This window comes from Gossypium raimondii, chromosome 12 (genome assembly GCF_025698545.1).
Source record: "Gossypium raimondii isolate GPD5lz chromosome 12, ASM2569854v1, whole genome shotgun sequence".
In the NCBI taxonomy this organism is placed as follows: domain Eukaryota; kingdom Viridiplantae; phylum Streptophyta; class Magnoliopsida; order Malvales; family Malvaceae; genus Gossypium; species Gossypium raimondii.
The window spans coordinates 34,433,073-34,445,453 of record NC_068576.1 but is presented as its reverse complement, the minus strand read 5'-3'; positions in this window follow the sequence as shown (position 1 = coordinate 34,445,453).

The window sequence follows — 12,381 nt, the reverse complement described above, 5'->3', positions numbered from 1 at the left end:
ATCACTTGTCGTCGTTCGCTCTTAGATGGATATTGCCTGTAGTAGTTCGAAGCAACGTGTCTTAGGCAATATCTATGGTGTGTGCGCTGCCACAAGCTTCCCTCTCGATCAAATGCAGCTAGTATACCGGTGCCCCGATCTGAAATAACACAGATATCAGGTTGGGGGCACACATGCCTCCTTAACCTCGAGAGAAAGAAATCCCAGTTATCAGACGACTCCCCCGGTGTTATTGCAAATGCAATTGGAAAAATTCTCCCACCGCCATCCTGTGCCACTGCAACCAATAGCCGATGAGTATACCTACCGAACATGAAGGTACCGTCAATTTGTACCAACGGCTTGCAGTATGAAAATGCGTCTCGGCATTGCTTAAAGTTCCAAAATAGGCGTTTGAACACTTGGCATCCACGTAGCAATCGACCGTTGTAGTATGCATGTTCCGTTTCAAGGTCTATGATGGCACCTGGTACCACTGTCATATTTCATTATATGAGGCGTCCCACCCACTATGCATCTTCTCCAACGCCTTCTGCTTAGCTATCCAAGCCTTGCGGTAAGAAGGCGTGTACCCCATTTGACTACGGATATTGACAATTATCACCGGCACTGAAGTCATAGGATCTGCTTTTATCGTGGGCAGTATCAAGCTAGCTAACACAGCTGAATCCATTTTGGGATGATCTTGTGAAACACCTACAGAGGGAGTGCATTAAATAATGCAACATTGCAAAAAAATTTATTATTCAGATACATTCAATCATGTACCTGCAGCACATGTATGTGAACCTTTATACTTTTTTATCTCCCACAACCCTGTCCTTTTCCTTAACGAGGCGACGATTTTCCATGAACATGTGCCGTCTTGCACCGCACACTTCGCCTCAAACTTATCAGATTTTGATTTAACGACGTGATAATTAACGCCGTTTTTGATGCTATGCTGTTTCAAAGCACCAATAAAACTATCCTTGTTGGTAAACTGATTACCAACTTCAAGTTCACCGAAATCTACCCCCGAACTTGTACGATCGTGCAACCAGTGTGGTAGATCTAGAAACTCTAACGCATCATCCGCTGACAGATCGACATTATGCATGTGGGCTGGGGGTGAGTATGCTCTGAATCATGGATTTTCTTCTTCATCTGAACTCCTTTCAGCATCTTCACCTTCTGTTGGAATCGGCTCCGGTTCAGAAAATAATCCCACTTCTGCACCATCCGGCCCAGGCTCTCGAGGTAGATCCACATCGGAGTCATCTTCTAACTCACAATCATCTGCAGCGTACGACATCCCCTCACCGGTTGACGTCGTAGGTAGTACGTCATCCTTTCTTCTGGGCATTTGATAATGTCTCCAATTGGATGTAGATTGCCATCTACTAGAACTTGATGCAGTTCCTCAGTACATATTTCCAGCATCAAACGTGGAGCCACCGATGTACATGTCCCATCCACCGACAGAGTGTCTTGCGGGGGATGTGCATTCAACACCGCTACCGAACATGGGCAGTTCCGTATTTTGTAACCCGCTAACCGAGTGTCGGCCAGGGGTCGTGTATACATCTCGAACACTGGACGGAAGTACATCAGTTGGCGACATAAATTGTACATATAACTCAATATAAGTTGCTCCACTAGCAAGATGAGTCTGCACCATTGCCTCCAAGCTACGAGCACCTTTTATGTCGAACGAGTCATATGTCACCGGATCAACACAAGAACAAAATCGATACGTGATTGACAGAACTTTCATTGGCTCCGTTCCGAAGATTTTACGCCTAATTCTTTTACGAAGTTCTGTCAAATCTATGTTCTGGTTAAATGACAGTCGCACCGTATTCTCCGACAAAAAAACAACACCATTCTCGGTGTGGCAAACCTCACCATCGTAGTAAATAACAGCACTAATACGTTCACTCATTTTGAAACTCTAAATTTCTTAGTCTCTCTAAATTGTTTCTGCTATGGCTTATGCATTCTAAGAACATTTTCTGCCTAATTTATAGCCTCAGCCCAAACTTGCTACTGTAGCAAAATCGCGTCCACGAGGGCACGATTTCATAATTTCTTCTCAAATAGCATCCTGGTAGAAGCGATTTTATACTATTTGCTCAGAAACGTCAAAAAAAATTATTTCTTACATGACTTACTGTAGTAAAATCGCGTTCACGAGGGCGCGATTTCACAATTTCTTCTCAAATAGCATCCTGGTAGAGGCGATTTTATACTATTTGCTCAGAAACGTCAAAAAAATTATTTCTTACATGACTCATCAGAGCAAAATCGCGTCCCACGGGCGCGATTTCACAATTTCTTCTCAAATAGCATCCTGGTAGAAGCGATTTTATACTATTTGACCAGAAACGTCAACTCAAAATAATTTATTCCGAGACCTAAAAACCCTAAAAAGCCTGAACCCTAAACCCTAAAAGCCAAAAAAACCAAACGTGAAAAAAACGTCAAAATCGCGTCCCCAGGAACGCGCTACGTGGCAGGACATCGCGTCCACGTCGGTAGCGACTGCCGATGTGGAAGGAAATCGCTCCCTCAAGGACCCGATTTCCTTCCACGTCGCCAGTCGCATACGACGTGGACGCGATGTCCCGACATCGCACTCGACATCGCTACGACGTGGACGCGATTTCCCGGAAAATGGCCCATTCCGGTAAATAATCAAAAAATCGGCCCATTTCGGTAAATTTTGAAAAAAACGGCTTTTTTTGGTAAATTGCCCATTTTTGTGTATACAATATATCAAAGTAAAATGGTGATAATTCAATAATATTATTATTGTGTTATAAAATTGAATCAAACCAAAATTTTATATATAAATTTACATAGATTCAATATTATACATCGGATCATAATTTATATATATATATATTGCTCTTACTTGTATTAAATGGTTTGTGGGTGAAAATTAAAATTGGCTGTGATAAGCATGATTTTCTAGGAAAAAAAGCAAATGTTTATATTTTAATTTAAAAAATAAAAAATTCATAAATATTTTTATAGTTATATATAACCGTAATAGCTTTTATTGTTTGTCCAAATTTTACATATTATAAAGAGATTGTTATACACCTATAACAACATACTATTATAGGAAATAATCGTTGTAAGCTTATCATAGAATTTATATCGTGAACTTTCATCAAATAAAGAAAGTGAAATTATGTTGAAAAAAGTGAGAATCAAAGAAAAAAACGTTACAAGAGGTATAAAATGTGCATGCATTATTATTTTTATACAATTTTTATTTTACGTTAATTATAAAGTTCCTAAATCTAATAAGTTTAATGAATCAATGAGTTATAAAATTAATTTAATTAATTTATCACGAGTTACTAAATTCAACTAATCAACTTATAAGTTTATAATGTTCCAAATTGATAGTAAAATATTTGATTAGGGAACTTAATAGTTTATTGGATTGATATATTTAATTCTATTCATTTAATAAATTTTTCACATGAAATTTTATCATTTTATTGAAATAATATTTTAATTAAAATAAATTTCATTTAATTTTATCATTTAATAAATGATAAATAATAGGTATGCTTACATAAAATCGTTATAATTTTATTTTAAAAAATTAGATCATATGTTATTATAGAAAATTAATTTAATAAATAACATATTTCATAACTATAAATATTGTTATTACAAGTGAAAATCTGTTATAATTATTAAAATAAAACATAAAAAAAGTAGATTCTTAAAAAAAAACTAAACGATTATAGTGGTTGCTATAATGTAGAAGACTGATTATATTTATATTCTTTGATTTTTCATCAAGCATATATGCCAACTTTGAAGGTATCGCTTGAAATGATTTATATTGCAAATATGCCAACTTTGAATAAAAATAATGTAATTGAATTAACAAGATATGCCACTACATAAATATATTTCTTTTTTTATAAGCTAACAGACCCTATTCTATTTTGTAGGAGATATAAGGTTAAGTAGGACCGCATATTTTTATCTCTTCATTTATAATTTACTTAAAAAAAATTATATGTTCGGATCATATCTGTTTTTTTAACACAATATTTTAAATTATCCGTAACCCCACTCGAACTTATAAATAAGAGAAAAATACGTTTCAATGCACTCAAAACTATATTTTACGTTGACAACAATACTCCTATCAATCAAACTACTGTAAAGTATTTTCATGAAAATCCAAATCATGAAAACACTTTCGGTTGAGTTTCGCACTTTACCTAACTATAGAATCTAATGAATAAAAAGATACAATGACAAGCCAATTACCAGTTCTAAAAAGGGACATCAAATTAGGATGTTGAAAACTTTTATGGATGATGTTAACGGCAGGTAGGTAATTGGGTGCTGATATAATCAAACTTGGAGGGATTTCATTCCTGTACCAATATTTATATAGTCCGAGGAATATGTGGGGTAATTAAAAAAAAAAAATTTTGAAAGTTCCTATATTAAGAGCCAGATTGTATTTTACTCCGTTTATTAAAAAATAGGCAAGTAGTCTCTATACTAATCCTTTCGAATACAATTTCATTCATTTCTACTCTTAAAAATTGGTGTGACTGATAGATTAACCAAACAATTATACGTAACATGCCACTTGTACTTCATTCTAACATATAGGGACCGGTTTTTAATAGTAGAAGTGGATGGTTTTTATTAGAAAAATCAGTTTACTTTTTAATTTAATGAACAGTGACTAATTTGTCATTTTTTAATAAAAAAGGTAAAATGCAATTGCCTTTTAGTACAAAAGCCTTCATAGTACTTTTACTTATTTTGAACAATAAAAGCTTTCATAACAGGCATGAATTTCACAAATTACCAACTCACCGTAAACACTCATACAACCACATTCAACTTAAAACATTTACCAAAGACACCTCTTTAATCATATTTTAACATAATTATTATTAAATATAATTTAATAACTTTCTTAATATAATTCTTAATAATATTTAATAATAATTTTAATATAATATTAGTATTAGGAATATTCCAATGCCTAATATATTTGCTTCAATCTAGCTTCTCACCTCTTCAATTACATTACAAAGAGGTCACAATCGCCAATATAAAAATGAGTTCAACATATGGTATGATAATCCTCTAATTTATTTTAATAGTCAATTTTAATAGAAGGTAGTTTTTTATATTTTATTTTATCCTTTAAAATAACATGATAACAACAATTAATTATAAGGTATACTCTTTAATAAATTAATTATTCATAGCAATCTTTTGGTGAAATAAAACCTTCAAATTTACATAAAAATTACTAAATTTTAGTAACATTAGTTCTTTTCATATGTGAAATAAAAAAATTAAAACTCATAGTCCTTTGTTATTCAAAAACCATAGTCCTTGATTTTATGTTATTCAAAAATTCATAGTTCTCTATGTTATTCAAAAACATGAAGAAAACTCAACATAAATACAGAAGGAGCTGAGATCCATAATCCCTTTGTCTCAAAAGCCATTCCTCATTTTTTGTTATTCAAAAACTCATAGCTCTTTATGTTATTCTCATATAAGAAATAGCAAATTCTCTCCATAGCATTGGCTTCTCTTAAAAGTCAAACTCATATCCGATCTTGACAACACAAAGGATAAATAATTAACGACATGCAGAAGAAAAAAGAAATCCAAATTCAAGTGGAACAATACTCTCAATTTACATAATCTGAAATATACGTAAAAGAAGGATAGATGTGTTTTGCAAGGAACATCAATGTGATTATAGATACCTGTTTTACCATTTCCTTGGTAACGGAAAACAGATCAAATTTGAAAGTCTGTTAACATCAAAAGTCCATTAATATCAAAGTTCATTTTCAAATATAGCCCAAATACAAAAAAAAAAAAACCTAAAAACCCAATAGCCCAAAACCTAAACAAAAAGAAAACCCTAATCCCCTAAGACTTCACCAGCCGCTGCCGCTCCTTTCCACGTCAGCAAGCACTTCGCCCAAGGTCTGCCCCTGCCATCATTTCATCGAAATGGCAAAGGCGCAGCTCCCCATCATCGTTGACCACCACCACCACCTGCAAAAGGAAAAAAAACACAGAAGCAAAAACAAAAAAGCAAAAAAAATGATAAAATATTCTAATCAATTTGGCTGTAAAAGCCATAACAAACACACGCATTTTTTTCAACAAGCAATCGAATAGAAAAAATAAGAAGAAGAAATCTAGAATACAAAAAAAAAAGAACAAAGTTCAAAAGAAAAAGGTAGCCTTTTTTATTTGTCTTTATTTCGAAGCAAAAATAAAAAAGAAACAAGCAAAGATTTTTTTTTACCTATTAATCGCCATTGCAAGTCCCTTTCCCCTGACTCTAGAAGCCTTGGAACCCTTAGGTTTCCGTCGAGAGCCTCATCGGAAAAGGGAGAAACTGAAAGGTTTCTTTTTCTTCAGTCGAACATCAGTTAATTTTTTGGGGATTTAAACCCCAAATCTACATTTCACTTGAAAATGGGATCAAAAGTGGCTATTTTGGGGAACTCCGGCCACTGAAGGTGGTGGTATCCGTCGCCAATGATCGGTGGCCACGGCAGAGACCCACCATCCTATGCCAGACATAGGGGTGGCTTGAGAGAAAAAATAGAATGAAAGAAAATTTTTTAAAACAGGTTTGAAATGATTTTTTAAAATAAATTTTACTTTATATAGGCTCCCAAAACAACACCGTTTTGGACTTGGCTTCAAAAGTCCCAAAACGACATCGTTTTGATCTTGACCCGACGACCTGATCCAAATCCTCTAGGATCCACATGTTTTCATGGGAAGGGTCTTGGACTTTGTAGGCAAAAGATGATCATTTTGGTAAATATAAACTTTTATTAAAATGATTAAATTTCGAGGTGACCCGATCACACCAAATAAAAAGGATCGGTGGTGACTCCATTCTCGATTTAAAATAAAATTTGATTTCCATAATGGTTTCGACAACTTGGCGACTCCACTAAGGACAAAATAAGAGAGTTGATTACTTTTTGGTCTTTTTGTTGAAAATTGATTATTTGGTTTAAATTGACGATCCCTTCATTGCATTTCATCCTTCATGTTTTGTCTTTGTTATCTTAGGTCACATAGCGATCTAATATATCTATTTTATTGGTTCGAGAGTTTCTCTTTGTATGTTTTCACGTATATTGCATTGCATAATCATTCCATTTTACCCTTTTTTAAGTGGGAGTGGGAAACTATTCCTTGGTGAGGTCTTCACCTCTGTATAGGATAGTGGATCGCTTTCGGGATACATCTGTACCTATGTTTTCGTGAGGTTTTCATCTCCGTACAGACATAGGAAAATGTATTCACCTGAACTGAACTCTGTTTGTATGAGCCAATAATGGGTGAGGATCGAAGAATCTTCCAGTTCAGGTACCTTTACTTTAGAACCAAACCGCATGTAATAAACCCTAAGAGCCTACCTTAAGGAGAACCATATCAGACCTTTAGCGGTTACCAGAATAGATTACAAAGAAGAAACATATTTAATTGTTATTCTTTGCTCTAATTTGTATTCTAGCTTTATACAAAGTGTACTAACTTGTTTTGTTTTGGTTGTGGTTGTATTGTATTTTCATTTTAGAGGAAAAGTGTTGATTCATGTTCAATTGCTAAATAGAGAACTTGTCATGGAAAATGGGTTTTTTGATAAAGCGGAAAATAATGCGACTGTACGAATATGGTCAGAGATAAGGACCATGATCTGAGTGAAGCTTTGGCCCAAGTATGAGAAGTGACTGACCATTTGCAAACCCTAGCCATTCAAGCTAACATTCTGAGTTTGAAATATGAATCAGATTCGGATTGGGGCCGAGAATTAGCTTGGCTTCTTGGAAAAGTTAAGGTTTTGAGTGTTAAGGCGATGCCATAAATGTATCCGCTTTATGTAAAGAAACTCGTTTTCTAGTAAAGTTGTTCTAATGGAATTGAACTAGAATCAATGCCTTTTTACATGCATCTTTTCCACTTATTAACATTACATGTCATTGCATGCAATAAGTTTCATAAAATCCAAAAGTGCGTTTAGTTCAGAACTCTAGTACAAAGCCTGATGGATAACAAAAAAGTTGGAATTCTTTGAAGAAATTGAGGGTTTGGAAGGGAAAGATGTTTGTGCCTCTGAAGAGGGAACTAAAAAAAAACCTATCAAGAATTTGTCCCTATATCCCCAGAAGTGTTCTGAACAACTGGACTGTAGAGGAGACCTTGTAGTTTTTAGGACCATTTCAGAGTAATATTCATAACATACCTATTGCTCTAAGCTTGGGAACAATAGGAATCCTTTTGTGAAAAAGACACATGTCTATTATCTTTATTTCAATGAAAACAATGCATTTTTATGTCTCATTTGGCTAACACTTCACTATCTCCTTCATTCATACTCATACCACACAACTAATCATTCTTAAATTCATTTGTTCCTTAGGTCTCCTTTTATTCCTATAATAGGTCTCCGAATATCAATGACATAAGCGACGCTGCTGTTAACTCGGAGTCTCTTTTTGAGTAGGATATGTGTCTAGATAAATGTAACACCCCTAACCCATATCTGTCGTCGGAATAGGGTTACAGAGCATTACCAAAGTTTACAGATCATATAATAGACATTTCATATCATTTAGCACTCATATTAGAAACTAATCAAAATCAATCATATTATCCCTTATGTGAGCCCTCGAGGCCCATAATACATTTTAGAAACAATTCAGGACTAAATCGGGTTCTCAGAAATTTTTTTGGAAAACATTCAATTTTCTCAAAGGTGCAGGGGACACATGTCCGTGTGGCCAAGCCATATGTCTCACACGATCAAGAGACACGCCAGTCTTTCAGGCCATGTGGACATTCAAAACAGGGACACACGGTCATGTCCCAACCTGTGTCTAAACTTATGAGCTCTCTGACTTGGGTCACACGACCAAGCCATACACCCGTGTGCTAGGCTGTTTGAGCATTCTATTTTGCTCTAATTCAAAAATACAAGGGACACACGACCGTGTCACCTGGCCGTGTGTCACATACGGCTGAGACACACGCTTGTGTCTCTGTCCATGTGAACGAAAATAAGCTATTTTCAAGCCACATTTCTCACCCAATTTGTTATCAACCTAATCCAACATTTTTACACAATAACAAGACTTAGCAAGGCATTTAAATCAAACCAAAACCAAGTCTTATACATGATATATGACCTCATCTATCCAAGAATTCATACTCACCAAATTGACTAAATACACATATATGCATATTTGTACCAAATATACTATCTCAAACCAAACATCAATATGCTTATATGATTTTCATCATTCAACCATTTCAAACACACACCAGGCATGGTAAGGCCATTTATAAACACATCAAAAATATCCAATACAAGTCACTCAAATGGCTAATTTCAACAAGATAAGTACATGCCACCAATGGCCAAGTTAACCTATACATGCCATTATAACCAAAATTAATTTACCATATATACCGAAATAAGCCGATGGATAGTGTGATGTGGCTCCGACCAGCTTCCAACCTTAACGAGTTTCCAAGTTACTATAAAACAGGGGAAATAAAATAAAGTAAGCATTTAATGCTTAGTAAGTTCGTATAACATGGAATAACTTACCATTTATTCACATTTAAGGAAACTAAATTAAACATGCTCATACCAAATTGGCCAAATGCCTAAACACATATCCTCATCAACCATGTTAGTGATGTAATTCATATAATAACTCATAATCACAAATGTACATAGTCATCAGGCAAGTTTCATACACATGCATTTTTCATCTCATATTCCAACATATCATGTGACACAATTTTCATGTATTTTAGGCATATACGGTAATATTTCATTTCGTAGTCATATTATTTCATATTAGAATTTTTGCCATTGAACCATTTAAAATAACAATGGATACACGGGTAGTACACACAAAGTGTACAAATCTGTAATCCGTCAATTCATATTCAGGAATGCTCATACGAGCATGTAAACGGGAAGCTCTTTCGAGCTATATAACGGGAAGCTCATAAGAGTCGTAATTAGGAAGCTCATACGATCCAATATCGGGAAGTTTCAGAGAGCCATTAATCGAGAAGCTCGTGAGAGCCAATTATCGAAAAGCTCCGGAGAGCCAAATTATCAGGAAGCTCATACGAGCCATAAACGAGAAGCTTAAGAGAGCCAAATTATCAGGAAGCTCATACGAGCCATAAACAAGAAGCTTAAGAGAGCCATTAATCTAGAAGCTCGTGAGAGCCATATAACGGGATGCTCATAAAAGCTAAATAACGGGACGCTCTTATGAGTTGTGGTGTGTCTGCAACACATGCAGAACTACAACCAATCGGTAACCCTTAATGACAATGTCATTTGTATCCATCGAATTTATTAGGTTCAAATGGGACTGTAACACCCCAAACCCAGCCTAGACGTTATGGCCATATCTGGCAATGCCACACGATAGTGTTTTTGAAACCTCATTGTTATGTTGAAAACATTCCATGTTATTATCTTTAGTAAACCTTTGTTAGAACTTAGGAAGTCGTCTTTATTCATTTAAAACATTTGTTTTGAAACATCCCTCGTTGCGAAAGCTTTAATAAAACAGTATAAGTGATCATGCGTTTAGAAACTACTTTAACTTTTTGAAAACCGAATTTCCTATAACCAGTAGGTATAAATCTATAAAGTAAAATAAATAAATAAATACCCAAAATTTAAAACCAAAGTCCCAGAGGGTCCTTAAATTACAACCCAAATAATCAATAATAATTAAATCATAAAACATAAATTGAAAACCATGAAGTCCAAAAATTTTTGTGGTCACTGCTGAGTCTTCCGTCGCACTGATCCGTCTATGTCTGGGGATTACATGTTCACATTAAACAAAAAGGGTGAATTTACGTAAAATCAGTGTGTAATCCCGCAGAAACGAACAAACAATCAGTATTCATAGTGCACAGTTGAACAGTCTTGAGCCTAATCCCTTTTCAGTATCAGTGACAATTTGGGCCTTAGCCCATCTCAGTAAAGTGTCAAAAATGCAGTAGGGCCTTAGCCCATCACAGTATCAGTAGCAGTAACAGTTATACAGTAGCAAAATCCTACCCATCTAACCTTTACACACCATCTCTGTCTAAGCCTACACTCCATGTGGGGATATAATCAACCCACTCATCCCTACGCTCCAAGTAGTACCGAATGCGGCACAAAATAGTAGTGTGCAGCTGAGCTGCCAGTAAATTAGGCTTAAAGCCTTTCAGTACACTTCCTCCGAATAACATCCCCCCAACCTAATGCAATGCAACATACAATGGATGATATGCTATTATGGAATTTTAGTACATATATTCGGTTCAGATATTAACATGCTTAGTACAGATATCATTCAGTCAATTTCACATATTTAAGAGTTTAAGTAGCGCTTATCGACCTTACAGTAGGTTCACAGTCGACTTGGGCGACCCGTGCAACCTTAGAAAAATTCTAGTAAAAATAGGCCCACACGTCCGTGTGTGCCCGTGTGGCCCACTCAACCCAAATTGGCCTTGGCTATGTGATCCATTTTTAATGTAACCCATGCTAGCTAAATATTCATATATTTTTCACTATTTACTTATATGTTCATTCAAAGTTGTCTACTTGAGTCATTGTCCCTAAATTATTTGTATCTTGAGCTACAGAATTCCAAATTAGGATCCGCTTAATGTTTTCGAAACTAGACTCAAATGCCTTTCTATTATAAAATTTTCAAATTTTATAGTTTATCAAATAAGTATAGTAAAATCTTCAAATCTATCCTGATTCTGCTATTTGACAGCTTCAACCTTTCTTTACTAAAAATTATTTATCTCTTAGTACGGAATTCAGATGATGTTTCCATTTGTTTCTTTTGAAAATAGACTTGTTAAGGATTTAAACATATAAATTTAAGCACTTAATTATTTTTTTACAATTTTCGATGATTTTTCCAAAGTCAAAACAGGGGAAACCGAACCCATTCTGACATTGTCTCACAAAAATCATTATATCCCATAACTTACAATTTTATTGCTTACACTATTTTTTCCATGAAAAACTAGACTCAACAAACTTTAATTTCATATTTTATTCAACCTCTAACTCAATTTCCAATATTTCTGATGATTTTTCAAATTTAGACTGCTGCTACTATTCAAAACTATTTTAGTACAGAATGTTGATTTCCAAGTTTATAACACCCATAGTTCCTTTCTGTACAATTTTTCGTATCATTTTATCTTATTTCTCTTATTTCTCGACAGCAAGCAATTTTGGCTCTTCGCCAAATCCCATTTTCTATGTTTCGGGTACACACCTGGTATCGTTTCTGA